The sequence below is a fragment of the Bufo bufo genome, chromosome 4 (assembly GCF_905171765.1).
Source record: "Bufo bufo chromosome 4, aBufBuf1.1, whole genome shotgun sequence".
Taxonomy (NCBI): Eukaryota; Metazoa; Chordata; class Amphibia; order Anura; family Bufonidae; genus Bufo; species Bufo bufo.
Window position 1 is genome coordinate 334,769,060 of NC_053392.1, and position 15,697 is coordinate 334,784,756.

Genomic DNA, 15,697 nt, shown 5'->3' on the forward strand with positions numbered 1-15,697 from the left:
TGAAAGATTGAAATTTTTGTCCCAAGTTAGCGGAAACGGAGACTTTGTGAGAAAAAAAAAAAAAAAAACAATTTCCGCTAACTTGTGCCAAAAAAAAAAAAATTCTATGAACTCACCATGCCCCTCATTGAATACCTTGGGGTGTCTTCTTTCCAAAATGGGGTCACATGTGGGGTATTTATACTGCCCTGGCATTTTAGGGGCCCTAAAGCGTGAGAAGAAGTCTGGGATCCAAATGTCTAAAAATGCCCTCATAAAAGGAATTTAGGCCCCTTTGCGCATTTAGGCTGCAAAACAGTGTCACACATATGGTATCGCCGTACTCAGGAGAAGTTGGGCAATGTGTTTTGGGGTGTCATTTTACATATACCCATGCTGGGTGAGATAAATATCTTGGTCAAATGCCAACTTTGTATAAAAAAATGGGAAAAGTTGTCTTTTGCCGAGATATTTCTCTCACCCAGCATGGGTATATGTAAAAAGACACCCCAAAACACATTGCCCTACTTCTCCTGAGTACGGCGATACCAGATGTGTGACACTTTTTTGCAGCCTAGGTGGGCAAAGGGGCCCACATTCCAAAGAGCACCTTTCGGATTTCACAGGGCATTTTTTACAGATTTTGATTTCAAACTACTTCTCACGCATTAGGGCCCCTAAAATGCCAGGGCAGTATAACTACCCCACAAGTGACCCCATTTTGGAAAGAAGACACCCCAAGGTATTCCGTGAGGGGCATGGCGAGTTCCTAGATGTTTTTATTTTCTGTCACAAGGTAGCGGAAAATCATGATTTATTTTTTTTTCTTACAAAGTCTCATATTCCACTAACTTGTGACAAAAAATATAAACTTCCATGAATTCACTATGCCCATCACGAAATACCTTGGGGTGTCTTCTTTCCAAAATGGGGTCACTTGTGGGGTAGTTATACTGCCCTGGCATTCTAGGGGCCCTAATGTGTGGTAAGTAGTTTGAAATCAAAATGTGTAAAAAATGACCTGTGAAATCCTAAAGGTGCTCTTTGGAATGTGGGCCCCTTTGCCCACCTAGGCTTTAAAAAAGTGTCACGCATCTGGTATCGCCGTACTCAGGAGAAGTTGGGCAATGTGTTTTGGGGTGTCATTTTACATATACCCATGCTGGGTGAGAGAAATATCTCGGTCAAATGCCAAATTTGTATAAATAAATGGGAAAAGTTGTCTTTTGCTGAGATATTTATCTCACCCAGCATGGGTATATGTAAAATGACACCCCAAAACACATTGCCCAACTTCTCCTGAGTACGGCGATACCAGATGTGTGACACTTTTTTGCAGCCTAGGTGGGCAAAGGGGCCCACATTCCAAAGAGCACCTTTAGGATTTCACAGGTCATTTTTTACACATTTTGATTTCAAACTACTTACCACACATTAGGGCCCCTAGAATGCCAGGGCAGTATAACTACTCCACAAGTGACCCCATTTTGGAAAGAAGACACCCCAAGGTATTTCGTGATGGGCATAGTAAGTTCATGGAAGTTTTTATTTTTTGTCACAAGTTAGTGGAATATGAGACTTTGTAAGAAAAAAAAAAAAATCATCATTTTCCGCTAACTTGTGACAAAAAATAAAAAGTTCTATGAACTCACTATGCCCATCAGCAAATACCTTAGGGTGTCTACTTTCCGAAATGGGGTCATTTGTGGGGTGTTTGTACTGTCTGGCCATTGTAGAACCTCAGGAAACATGACAGGTGCTCAGAAAGTCAGAGCTGCTTCAAAAAGCGGAAATTCATACCATAGTTTGTAAACACTATAACTTTTACCCACACCATTTTTTTTTTATCAAAGACATGTAGAACAATGAATTTAGAGAAAAATTTATATATGGATGTCGTTTTTTTGAAAAAGTTTACAACTGAAAGTGAAAAATGTCTTTTTTTTTGCAAAATTTTCGTTAAATTTCGATTAATAACAAAAAAAGTTAAAATGTCAGCAGAAATGAAATACCACCAAATGAAATCTCTATTAGTGAGAAGAAAAGGAGGTAAAATTCATTTGGGTGGTAAGTTGCATGACCGAGCAATAAACGGTGAAAGTAGAGTAGTGCAGAAGTGTAAAAAGTGGCCTGGTCATTAAGGGTGTTTAAGCTAGGGGGGCTGATGTGGTTAAGACCTAGACAATACTCTGGCATACATTATTAGAACTGGCTAAATGTTTATGTGTTACAATATTTCATTTGTGGACCCACTTAAAATTTTGCCCAGGGCCACATATTGTCTAAAATCAGCACTGTTCGGAGCCAAAAAATACGGGAGTGTAGAGGTAGCAGTCAAACCCAGTCATGGTGCCAGAGGGGGGTTTAAAATCCCTTTGCCCCCCGGAAACACACCACCGTCTAGAGCCCAACGAAAATTGTCACGCCTCTTTAGAAAGCTCATTAGACAATATGCTCTGTATGATCTGTGGAAGGTTGATAATCCTTCGGCTAGGACATATTCATTTTATTCCCACCCTCACAGTACTCATACCCGTATAGACTATTTCTTTGGGAATACACCTACCCTTAGGATGTTGACAGATGCTGAGTTAGGAAATATTACGTGGTCAGACCACGCGCCAATCTCTGTCACGTTTAATCCAGGGGGTACTCGTCCTAGGGTATGCCACTGGCGGCTTAATGAATCTCTACTAACTAAATTACCGACTAGGCAGGAGTTAGGTAGTTCCTTGAAGGAATATTTTGCCTTTAATCAGCCCTCAGCCCCATCTGTAGCTATATTGTGGGAGGCGCATAAGGCCGTTTTCAGAGGCAAGTGTATTAGTGTAAGCACTAGATTGAAAAGAGATTATAATCTCCGCTATAATAACACCCTTGCCCAGTTAAAACAGTTAAAAAGCTCGTCTGGGGTCTCATCGCTCCTGTCACTTATTACAGCGTATAGTACTCCTCCGTGTTCGATTGCGTGAAATGGCTTTTGAAAAAAACGGTAAACTCCTATTGTATTCGCAACAACGGTTTTATATGTGGGGGAATAAATCACACACTATTTTGGCCCGTCAATTGCGGGAGTCAACCGCGACTACTACCCCAATGTCCCTGAGAACGAGCAATGGAGACATGGTGTACGACCCCAAAGCGATACTTGACCAATTTCAGAAATACTATGCTTCTTTATACTCTCTTACACCACAGACACCCTCCGACCCAGTAGATCACCAGGCACTATTTGACTCTTTTTTTGGCTCAGGGTAGTATACCCAAACTGTCATCAGAAGCAGGGTCTGCGCTTAACGCCCAGATCACGGCTGAGGAAATTCAAGGTGTAATTTCCCAGTTACCTAATGGCAAATCACCTGGGCCGGATGGGTTACCCTATTCTTACTACAAGACATTTTCATCTCTTCTCGTACCCCATCTGTGTACGCTTTTTAACTCATTCTTACAAAGCACAGCTATACCAGAAACCATGCTTCATTCCCATATAACTATTATTCCGAAGCCAGGAAGAGACCCCCTGGATTGCACAAATTACCGCCCTATTGCTCTTCTAAACTCTGATCTAAAAATATTCACCAAGCTGTTGGCGGACCGGTTGGCGTATTGGCTCCCGCAATTGATACACTCAGATCAGGTTGGCTTTGTGAGAGGCCGTCAGGGTGGAGATAACACGAGGAGACTTATCAACCTGATAGATATTGCCAATAGGCAGCATCAACAGGCATTACTATTGAGTCTAGACGCTGAAAAAGCGTTTGATCGCTTAAGCTGGCCGTTCATGTTTTCCACCCTGCAGGCTTTTGGATTCTCTGGTCCCTTTCTCTCAGCCCTCCATTCATTATATAGCCATCCTACAGTGACAATTAAATTACCATATGCAAACTCAGCTCCTTTCTCGATTAAAAACGGCACCAGGCAGGGATGTCCGCTCTCCCCTCTCTTGTTTGTGCTTTGCATTGAGCCCTTAGCTGCAGCAATTAGGTCCCACCCGGACATTCATGGAATCATGGTTAACCAAGTTGAATATAAAATATCATTATTCACAGATGATGTCCTACTTACTTTATCTGACATGCATATTACTTTGCCCAACTTATTTGGTTTGTTAACACTATATAGTCGGCTCTCCGGATATAAGAATAACTCCTCGAAAACAGAAGCCCTTCCCTTGAATTTGCCGGCAGACGTCCTAACTCCGCTACGGTCTAACTATCGTTTTCGCTGGCAAGATGCTGCCTTGCGCTATTTAGGTGTAAACCTGACGGCAACATATTCTTCTATATATTCCCATAATTTCCCCGCCCTTTTTCAAGAACTTAAGCGTCAGATGACTAAATGGATGTCTCTTCCCATATCCATGTTCGGCCGCATAGCAGCAGTTAAAATGTCCATTTTGCCAAAATTACTCTACTTATTTGAGACCCTCCCGGTACATGTACCAAGGACGGAGCTACGAGCATTGCAGGCCGGTATATTTAAATTCATATGGAATGGGAAGAGACATAGGATAGCTAGTAGTACCCTTATGGCCCTGAAATCTCAAGGGGGATTGGCAGTTCCAGACATTGCCAAATATTATTGGGCCACACATCTTAGACAGTTACCGGCATGGTCTAGACTCTATGCTTACTCCAGGTGGATGGAAATTGAAAAATTGTGGATTGCCCCAATACATCCTAACTCTTTGTTGTGGTCCCCAATTCCCCAAGTCCAACTACCAGAATTGTTAGGACCAATGCTACATACATACAAAATATGGCAATATTGTAAACACTGTTTCTCTCTAATTTCCGAGAAGTCCTCCATGACATCTTTTCTGTTTACACCGCTCTTCAGTGTTGGGTCAAAAGTCTCCTTTTTTAAACCTTGGTTTTCCAAGAAAATGTATATGTTTGCAGATCTGATTGATTATAGAACGCTACAACTACTTTCATTTGATGAACTTAGAAGCTCTAGGTCGCTTACGGAAGCTACTAGATATCAGTACTTGCAAATCCAACATTTGTTTACTACATTGTTTCACTCAAAACAGGTATCTATCCCCACGTCTTTTGAGAAGACGTGTAAGCTCTCGGAGTCAACCAAGGGTCTTATATCTGAAATATATGTGCTCCTCTCCTCCCCGGCCTCTCCTGCATCTATCTGTCATTCATACATATCTAAATGGGAATCGCTCTTGCACCGTTATATTTCAGTGGATGATTGGAAAATAATTTGGCAGAGAGCTGCGATGACATCAACCTGTGTTATTCACAGAGAGAACACTTACAAAATAATGATGTTCTGGTACCACACTCCACAATTATTGCATAAGTTTAATCCTGATATTTCGGATCGTTGTTGGAGATGCAAAACGGAGGAGGGTTCACATATTCATATCTTCTGGGAATGCCAGATTCTAACCCCTTTCTGGATCATGGTACAAGAAGTTCTATACAGCTTGTTTGAAGTAAGGTTCCCCTTAGACCCTTACATATATTTGCTGAATATCCCACATATACCTTTGAAGAAACACCTATTGAAGTTAATGTTATACATTTTGACTGCGGCTAGGCGTTTGCTGGCAAGATTTTGGAAAAGGACAGATTGCCCGTCACGGGCTGAACTCATAAATAGTATATTAGAAGTCAGACGCCTCGAACATATGTCAGCTACATTGCTTGCCTCGGTGGATAAATTTGACCGAGTTTGGAAGCAATGGGACATGGTGTTTGATGTTTCAAACTGACTGAGTCTCCACCTTACCCCACCCATCCTAATCCTAATGTGTCAAGTCTTGTCACTCCCCTTTGTGTGTCCGAATCTTTCTTACAGTTTGTATAACTCTACATAGTTAATGCGAAAATAGATACTTTGTTTTTTTAGTAGCCTGTGGGCTCTTATTACAGTACTACTCATTCATGACTATTGTATATGTATTCTCTCAGACTTATTCAATGTAAAGATATACAATACAGACCAAAAGTTTGGACACACCTTCTTATTCAAAGAGTTTTCTTTATTTTCATGACTATGAAGGCATCAAAACTATGAATTAACACATGTGGAATTATATACATAACAAACAAGTGTGAAACAACTGAAAATATGTCATATTCTAGGTTCTTCAAAGTAGCCACCTTTTGCTTTGATTACTGCTTTGCACACTCTTGGCATTCTCTTGATGAGCTTCAAGAGGTAGTCCCCTGAAATGGTCTTCCAACAGTCTTGAAGGAGTTCCCAGAGATGCTTAGCACTTGTTGGCCCTTTTGCCTTCACTCTGCGGTCCAGCTCACCCCAAACCATCTCGATTGGGTTCAGGTCCGGTGACTGTGGAGGCCAGGTCATCTGGCGCAGCACCCCATCACTCTCCTTCATGGTCAAATAGCCCTTACTTTAAAAGTTTTCCCAATTTTTCAGCTGACTGACTGACCTTCATTTCTTAAAGTAATGTTGGCCACTCGTTTTTCTTTACTTAGCTGCTTTTTTCTTGCCATAATACAAATTCTAACAATCTATTCAGTAGGACTATCAGCTGTGTATCCACCTGACTTCTCCTCAACGCAACTGATGCTCCCAACCCCATTTATAAGGCAAAAAATCCCACTTATTAAACCTGACAGTGCACACCTGTGAAGTGAAAACCATTTCAGGGGACTACCTCTTGAAGCTCATCAAGAGAATGCCAAGAGTGTGCAAAGCAGTAATCAAAGCAAAAGGTGGCTACTTTGAAGAACCTAGAATATGACATATTTTCAGTTGTTTCACACTTGTTTGTTATGTATATAATTCCACATGTGTTAATTCATAGTTTTGATGCCTTCAGTGTGAATCTACAATTTTCATAGTCATGAAAATAAAGAAAACTCTTTGAATGAGAAGGTGTGTCCAAACTTTTGGTCTGTACTGTATATACATAAAAATGTGATGTATGCTATTTTTCTGCTCAAATGCCCTTATATTATATCTTTGTACATTATATCTTTGTACCATGAATAATGTACTCCAAAGTCATGCTTTTTTTTGTATGTACATGTTTATCCTTGGAAAAATCGTCAATAAAAAGACAATTGATAAAAATCCCTTTGCCACAAAAGAAACCATGAGTCCTATTAATTGCACATGGTAGAGATAAGGTCCTCTGACAGATGTTGCACTGGGATGCAGGAGCTACGGTATGTCTCTGATTTCAAGAGATGAATCTTGGGGGATTATTCATAACAATAAATAATGATATTTGATATTTTGTATTTTATATTTCTTGGCAAAGTGTGTAGCTTTCTTGGAGCATTGAAGCCATCTGACAAGGATGACGGTTAACTTGTGTTGTATTCACCTCATGTGTGGGTTCATCTAGCTTCATTCTGCACTCCTAAAACATGATAATAGGTTGATTATCTTCAGATGAAATTAGTCCTTTTGTGAAGGTAGGATTGAGAAATTAGGTTACAAGCTCCACTGGAGACCAACCAAAAGTTCTGCACGTGCAGTAAGTAAGAAGAAAGGAATTGTTTAGAAGGAAAGGTCACATGACGGTTCCATTGCATCTACAGTATTTTCTAAAGAAATTGGGGCTTCTTTTGGTGCACCTGATCAGAGGTTTGCTGTTGTCACCACATTTTTAGTGTTAGCCTCACATCAACTCAAATTGAGAAAACTCAGAGAAAAGACACAAAGAAGGAATATTCTAAATAACTCAATCCACAATGAAGATGTAAACACATTATTTTTTTTTACCAGCAAAGAACTTGTATGATTTTTCTAATGGCTATAATAGGAAATATCTAGATAGTGTTCCACCAAGATTTTTTTTACATCTCCCCACATCACGAGTTTTTTCAAATAACAGTCACTATTTAACCCCTTAGTGACCTGTCTGTTTTAGGCCTTAAAGGGATTCTGAGTGGTTTTATTGAGTGTAAAAAATGATGCATGCGCAGTTCCTTCCCTGAGGCCAGCACATAGTGGCACTGCGCACTGCGAGATTACGCCGATCTGACTTCGTGAGCAAGGAGGAGATTCCTGGATACAGGCGGTGCTGGGCTCCTTCACAGGGGGACGTGGCTGGGCTCCAGAACGGTTAGTACAGCCCCATGGGCTCCTTACTAGGCTGATTTACAGATATATAAAATCATTTTTTACACTCAATAAAACCACTCAGAGATATGGGACAGGTATATTGCGGACATGCTAGCAGCGATCTAGCCGTGCATGTCCGCATCTCTATAGGGTAAAAAGAGGTGACAGAATCCCTTTAATGGTCAAAAAGTTTTTTTTATTTTTTCATCGTCGTATTCCAAAAGCTAGAACTTTGACATGGCCGCTTGAGGTCTTGTTTTTTGCAGGACAAGTTGTAGTTTTTAATCACACCATCTTGGGGTACATATACATTTACTGATTAACTGATTTACTGATTAACTTTTATTAACTCTTTCTGGGGGAGGATGGGAAAAAATATGGGATAAATTGCATGATAATTATGTTGTTTGGGTCATTGCGATACCAAATGTGTCAAAGGGACTTTATTTTTGCATTTTTTTCAACTGAAAACCGTTTTGTCAATGAAAAAAGGTGTATTTTTTAACTTGGAATTTTTTTTATTTACTAAAACTTTTTTTCCTTTTTTATAACCATTTAACAGTCCCACAAGGGGTCTTTGCAATGTTTGGATGGCTTTGAAAATTATCTTGTACTGCTTGAGCTCGCCATACTGACAGTGCCCAGCAGGCACAACCTGCTAGGATACATGGCAAGCAGGCCTGCCCTTGATTAGGCTTCAGACTGTTATGCACAGACATTGGCATCTCATAATATCATATGCAGAGTGCCAATGTATACCACTAAGATGCCGTTGACGTTATTGACCACAGTATCTAAGGGGTTAAATGACAATCAATGCTTCCGACAGTCCGGACCATTACAGCAGGAGTCGGAGCCCCTTAGTGACCACTGTAAAAATGCATATTGGTGGTCACTAAGGGGTTCTAGGGAATCTGTCACCAGATACATCATTATGAATTCATCTTTCATGTGAGATGTGCGCTTGTCTGTACATTGTAAAGGTGAATGTGAGACTTTAAGGCCGGGGCATGAGAATGTCTTCGCTGTCTGGCCCAGTGAGTCAAAGTGGTGGAGGTGTGGCTGGGAATGAAAAGAAGCGGAGTCTCAGGTGCAATGATGTGCAAAGACACCTCCCTCGTTGCACCCAGGGGCTAATTAGCATTAAATAAAAAGGCTGATTTCTCAACAAAGAGGCCTACAGTGTACTGATAAGCGCAAATCTCGCATGTAAGATGGATTCCTAATGATGTATCTGCAGCACTCCGGACCTGGGGGTATCTGTAATTGTTCTATGTAATGTAATGTTATTCATATTTTATATTGTAATGTTATGTACATCAACAATGATAAAGTATGGTTGGCATTAGGAATGGAACTTACCATCCCCTTCATCCTCTCTTGGTAGGAGTGGGCTGGTCCTACTTCCTGCCAGAAAGGGGAGTTCTAGAGAGTTCTAGAGAAAGCTAGCTAGGCTGGTGAGGAGTGAGGAAGCACAAATATCTGCTCCTGCTCCATTGGTTTTTAGGGCCACAGAATCAGCTCAACTGTGAGGAACACTGCTCCAGGGAGACCGAAGGTCCAATACTGTGGATATTCTTTGCAGTTACAGTGCTAAATTCAGCGGGATGAACACCTAAAGCTTCACAGATCCTGCTGTAGATGAAGGGAGAACATGTTAAGACACCCATCACCATAGCACAGCTCAGGCAACCCCAAAAGCCTGTATTTATTCAAGAGGAAACCAAGAGCTATAGGTGCCAGTTCATAGCCGTAGTGAAGGGAAATCAGCAGAGAGAGAAGGACTACCCCACACTTCTACTGTCTGCAATCTTGCCTGCCACCATACCTCATGAGCTGGGGATAGAGAAACTGCATCTTTTACAGATGACAGTTGGATGTACTGTAATTCATCCTTTTTACTCAGTTAAGAAAAAAGTTTGTTGTTCTATTGTTTCTGCCTGATCCTTTTACACCACCTTTTTACTGCACCGAACCCCAGGGAGTAACTGAGGGTGTACACCGTGACACAACATCTCATCAGGGCCACTACCACTCCCAACCTCTACACCTGTTCCCCCGGGGCTCGCTGCATATATGGTGAAAGTTTCCCTTTAAAGAGACGTTATCACCATTTTTTAAGTTACAACTAGTGTATATTTTTTTTTTACAAAATGTAATAATGATTGATTAAAATTGTGTTTTATTTAATGTCCTGTTAGTGTTTGGTTTTACTTTGATAACTAAATGAGACTAACGGGTTTGGCCAATTTCTGAAGGGTGAGTCTTTATTAATGGTCACAAATGCTTCAAAGAGATTAGCAGCACTGCACTTTCTCAGGATTAAAAAGATGCCAGCCTTACAGGACAAGGTCCAGAGTCCACCACATTGTTAAGGGTCAGACCAATTTCATTCACTGTTGCTTGGTGCTGTATGTGAGGTCACAGGACAGGTCAATCAGCTGTAAAAAGATCTACCAGTCTTAAAAGGCTGGATGGAGTGGAATGCTTAGTGAATATTCAAGAGCAGATATTTTAAGCCAAAAACATAACCATTACGTAGTGTAAAGTATATTATTCTAAAATGACTGCTCCATACAAACAGAAAAAGACTATTTTGATGACAGATAATCTTTAACAATAAGTATTTTGTTTTAACTGGTCTGTGGTCATTTAACGTGTACCTCCAATTTTAAACAACTTTCTATTATTGAATAGTACAAGCGAAGATAAGAAACTCTGCAATATATCTTATCTCACTCCTTTTCCGCTTTCCCCTTTCCCCATGACACCTGCTAAACTGCTAAAATCGTTACTCTTGAGTCATAGAGGAGCTGAAGTTTCAGCTTCACCAGGGGATTAGGTTACAGCTGCTGTCGATGTCTAGAGATGAGCGAATTTTGAAAAAATTAAATTCGACCGGTTCGCCAATACGCATTTATTTGCGGTGAATCGCGTTAAAACAGCTATTTCCTGGCTGCACAGAGACTTTATAGTGGTGTAGAACACTGTGCCTTGCAGTAACACGCATAGGGAGTCTGCTCTGGTAGTGAAATAATACTGTGAGTCAGTATGACATTCAGATGACAGGCGTCGCTCTTAGAATCACTGCACGCTTCACTTATTTGGGCAGTCACAGGGCCAAAACTGACCAAATAACTCAAGTATGAACTCAGCCTTACAGGTCGATGTTAGCTTCAAATAAAGAAGTGCACTCCTTTTACATCGTCATCAGCTGATTCTACATAGATGTCTACAGATCCTGTTCTATTAATCACTTACACAATTCGTTTAGAGCTCCCGGACAGAGTGGAGAGGGTGTCAGCAGTAAGTTTGTGTTGACGTCACTGATTATTTTGCCCTTTTCTTTGATCCATCAGAATAATAACCCCAAAAAAACAGATCCTGCCTGTTGAGCATCCGCCTTCACTCGGTCAGCATTTGGTCAGTAATCCATTAGTATTGCTAATGTAAAAAAAAAAAATCTAATAAATAAATAAAAAGGAAATAAAAAACACCCCAAAAAAGTCTGTAATTTTCTCACTTCACCCCACAACGGAGAATAAGCCCTTTTTTTCTACTAATACACGCCAAAAAGGGCTGTAATTTTCTCACTTCACCACACAACGGCAAATACTTTTTTTGTGCCACTAATACACGCAAAAAAGGGCTTTAGAACATATAACTGCACCGGTGAACGGTAAATATATTTTTGTTTTGCCACTAATACACGACAAAAAGGGCTTTATTGAATCAAATCATTTTTATTGATCATTTAAGATAAGCATTTCTCTGCAATCACATTTACATTTCGCCATGGTGAGAAACAAAGTTGAGTATAATAACAAAGTACGTCATCAGACGCCATGTCCATTTCAACATTAGGCATTATACACAGTCATGAATAACTATTGGCACACATCTCCCACAGTGGACAACTATATACTAAGGCTACTTTCACACTGCCGTTTCTGGGTCCGCCTGTGAGATCCGTTTCAAGGCTCTCACAAGCGGCCCAAAACGGATCAGTTCAGCCCCAATGCATTCTGAATGGATAAGGATCTGTTCAGAATGCATCAGTTTGCCTGTATTCAGCCTCCATTCCGCTCTGGAGGCGGACACCAAAACGCTGCTTGCAGCGTTTTGATGTCCGTCTGACGAAACTGAGCCAAACGGATCCGTCCTGACTTACAATGTAAGTTAATGGGGACAGATCTGTTTTTACTGACACAATATGGTGCAATTGAAAACGGATCCGCCTCCCATTGACATTCAATATAAGTCAAAACGGATCCGTTTGCATTATCATGAACATTTTTTTTTTCTTCATGGTAATGCAATGGATCCGTTCTGAACCAATACAAGCGTTTGTATTATAGGTGCGGATCCGTCTGTGCAGATACCAGAAGGATCCTCACCTAAACGCAGGTGTGAAAGTAGCCTTTGTGAGAGTTAACAGCGAAATGGTTGCTGTGTCCTTATAATTTGTGGACATGCACCGCCCTCTCACATTGAGCCTGTTTTTGTAAATCTAGTCACAAGCCACAAGTTTTTAATAAGTAGTATTTAATAAAATGGTATTTTAAGCGTTCTATTTATTCAGGCAGTTAATCAATGGTATAGAATTTCGTATAACGCAAATCTAGTCATCAAATATAAGTTAATCCTTATTATTTTTTAACCCTTTAGGGTCCATTCACACGTCCGTGTGTGTTTTGCGGATCCACAGATCCATGGATCTGCAAAACACGGACATCGCCGGCACTTAATAGAAAATGCCTATTCTATTAAGATATGTTCTATTTTTTTCGGGATCGGAATTGCGGACCCGGAAGTGCGGATCTGCAATTCCGGATCCGGGCAGCACAAATATATTTTACTTTTGCCACTAATACATGACAAAAAGGGCCTTAGAACATATAACTGCCACGCTGAACGGAAAATATATTTTTCTTTTGCCACTAATACACGCCACAAAAGGCTTTAGAACATATAACTGCACTGCTAAACGGCAAATATATTTTACTTTTGCCACTAATACATGCCAAAAAGACCTTTAGAACATATAACTGCACTGCTGAAAGGCAAATATATTTAACTTTTGCCACTAATACACGGCAAAAACGATTTAGAACATATAACTGCACCGTTGAACGGCAAATATATTTTACTTTTGCCACAAAAGGTTTAGAAGATATAATTGCACCACTGAACGGCAAATATATTTTTCTTATGCCACTAATGCAGGACAAAAAGTGCTGTAATTTTAGCACCTAACCACACAACAGCTAATAAGCCTTTTCCCCCCCCTCTAATACAAGCCAAAAAATGCTTTAGAACATATAACTGCACCGCACAAGGGCAAATAAGACATAGAAATATTTCCTTGTAATAAACCCTGTTAATGACTGTAACACCCCAATAACATGAAAGGTTTTCTGGAATTACAGAGCTGTATAATGGCAATTTAGATCCCCAGTCAGTGCAGCAAGGTGTAATAGGATTGTTTCTATTATCCAGGCTGTCACTTCCCCTACTGAACCCTGTTCAACATAAACGCTGTGGAATGATTCCTACCTATCCTTTCCCTACACCTTGAATAATCTTTCCCTGCACTTGTAAATCATTTTTTTAGCACAATGAAGTTTTTTCTAGCACTGTCCCTAGCTCCTGCTGACATCTCTCCCTGCACTAAGTACTGTACACTGGAAAATGGCAGAATCCAAGATGGCTGAGGCTATTTATAGGGCTGTGACATCACAGGGCTGGTTGGCTGCTGATTGGCTGCATGCATGGCATTATGGGTGATGCCGCCTTCCCAGAGTTCCTTGCTCCATGTCCTCACACGTGCAGCCACCATTTTAGGAAAAAATGTGATTCGTTACCACGAAGCGTGAGGAAATTCGGATTCGGTGCAAATCAAATTTTTCCTGAAATTCGGATCGAATTCCACTTCGTCAGCTTTGATTCGCTCATCTCTACTGATGTCTATAGAGAGGGAAAGGGTGGAGGAGGTGGGGGAAGGAGCAGGAGACTAGCTGCTATAATGTCTCCCAAATACATTACCCAGAGAGAAGAGAAGATTGTGCTACCCTTTCCCTATTTCAAACAAACAGAAGAACAGCAGCATGGAGGACATACCACAGCAGTACTAAGCCGTGTGGCTGTGAATCGAGCACTAGGTGTCAGAACAATTACTAGGAGCAGCTGTAGCTGGTCTCTCCATAGACTTCTATAGGCAGCAGCTATAACCTGATCTCTCAGGTAAGCTGAAGATAATTTTTTTTATGTTTCTGCTATGCATGGATTTTTTCAGTGAATGCAGGGTGATTAATCAGTAAGGAAGGCAGAGGTGGTAAGGAGGGGTATGATAAGTGGCGAATGAGGATTTTTTCTGTTTTAGAAAAGTTTTTTTTTAATCTTTGCTTATACTATTGATTAATTGAAAGTTGTTATACACAAATGGACATTTGTATAGATGTACATTTGCTATATAACAAATGTTATGAAAGTTTTTTGGAGGTATACTATAAAGGGATTATCTATATTTTGTAATTTAGATCTGCATCGTCCCATATTATGTTAATATTAACTAGTTAAGATTAGTCTAGATTCCAATAGTCCATAGAAAAAGTTTCAAAACTAAAGTTTCTGATAGCATAAAATAGAATTGTCATTGGTAAAAATATGCCTTACTCTAGCGTTGCAGTATGTTTGAACACTCACCAGTACCAAATTATTTTCTTCGGTGATCTCATTCTTCAACGGAAAATCATTGTCTAGAACAGATTTTCTCTCTCAGTGAAAAGCAATATCATCATAACGTAAAAAATTATTTGGAGGGCTAAGATGTTGAGAGCAGGGTGGGCAGCCCAGAAATCATGTCTTTAGTTTCCTGAAAAGACTCACACAGAAAATATGGTCCTGAGATCAAAAGTTATTCTCTCTTTATTGTACTTCTACAACCATCTACAGCACAGAAACATTGTTTCTTATTCCAGACCCACCCAATTATGGCTTTCAGAGGAGCCATGTGAACAAGGGCTGGAAAACTCCCTTGACAAAGGGACATTATTTCAGTTTGAAGACGTGACTCCTATTTAAAACATAATCCTGATTACTCTTTTAGTCAATTATTTTGTAACATCCAGTGGTAGAATAGAGCAGAAGATAGCTCAATCTTCACAGCTGCTTGTTTGACACAAAGGAGCGAGAGTTAAAAAGCCTGCAAGCTGCTTATAGCATTTCACTTCATGTGGTGAAGTAACCTCTTCACAAACAGTTTCCTGCCTATAGCCACTAATGTACTCCCAATTGAAACATCCAATAGCCAATGCTAACAGAATTCTGCGCTGCAAATTAAAATTACGTTCTCCTCAATGTTCTATTGATGGAAAGGGTATTTCAGGTTGGCTTGCATAACTCACAAAGGTACACTGAAGAAGTCCATCAATGAAGTCATATTAGATGTTGTACAGATGTATAATTTACCATAAAATAAGACAACTGTCTATTAATCCATGACAAAAGACGAGCATGAAGAAAACTGGTGAAGAAAATGAAAAGGTGATGTAGACACCGCCAGGTAGCAATAGGAGCAGGATGCACTTTTTTTATTTGCTTTATTGAGCAATTGCAATAAACAAGGCAATACAAAAGGCCAGTCAGGACCAAAGCC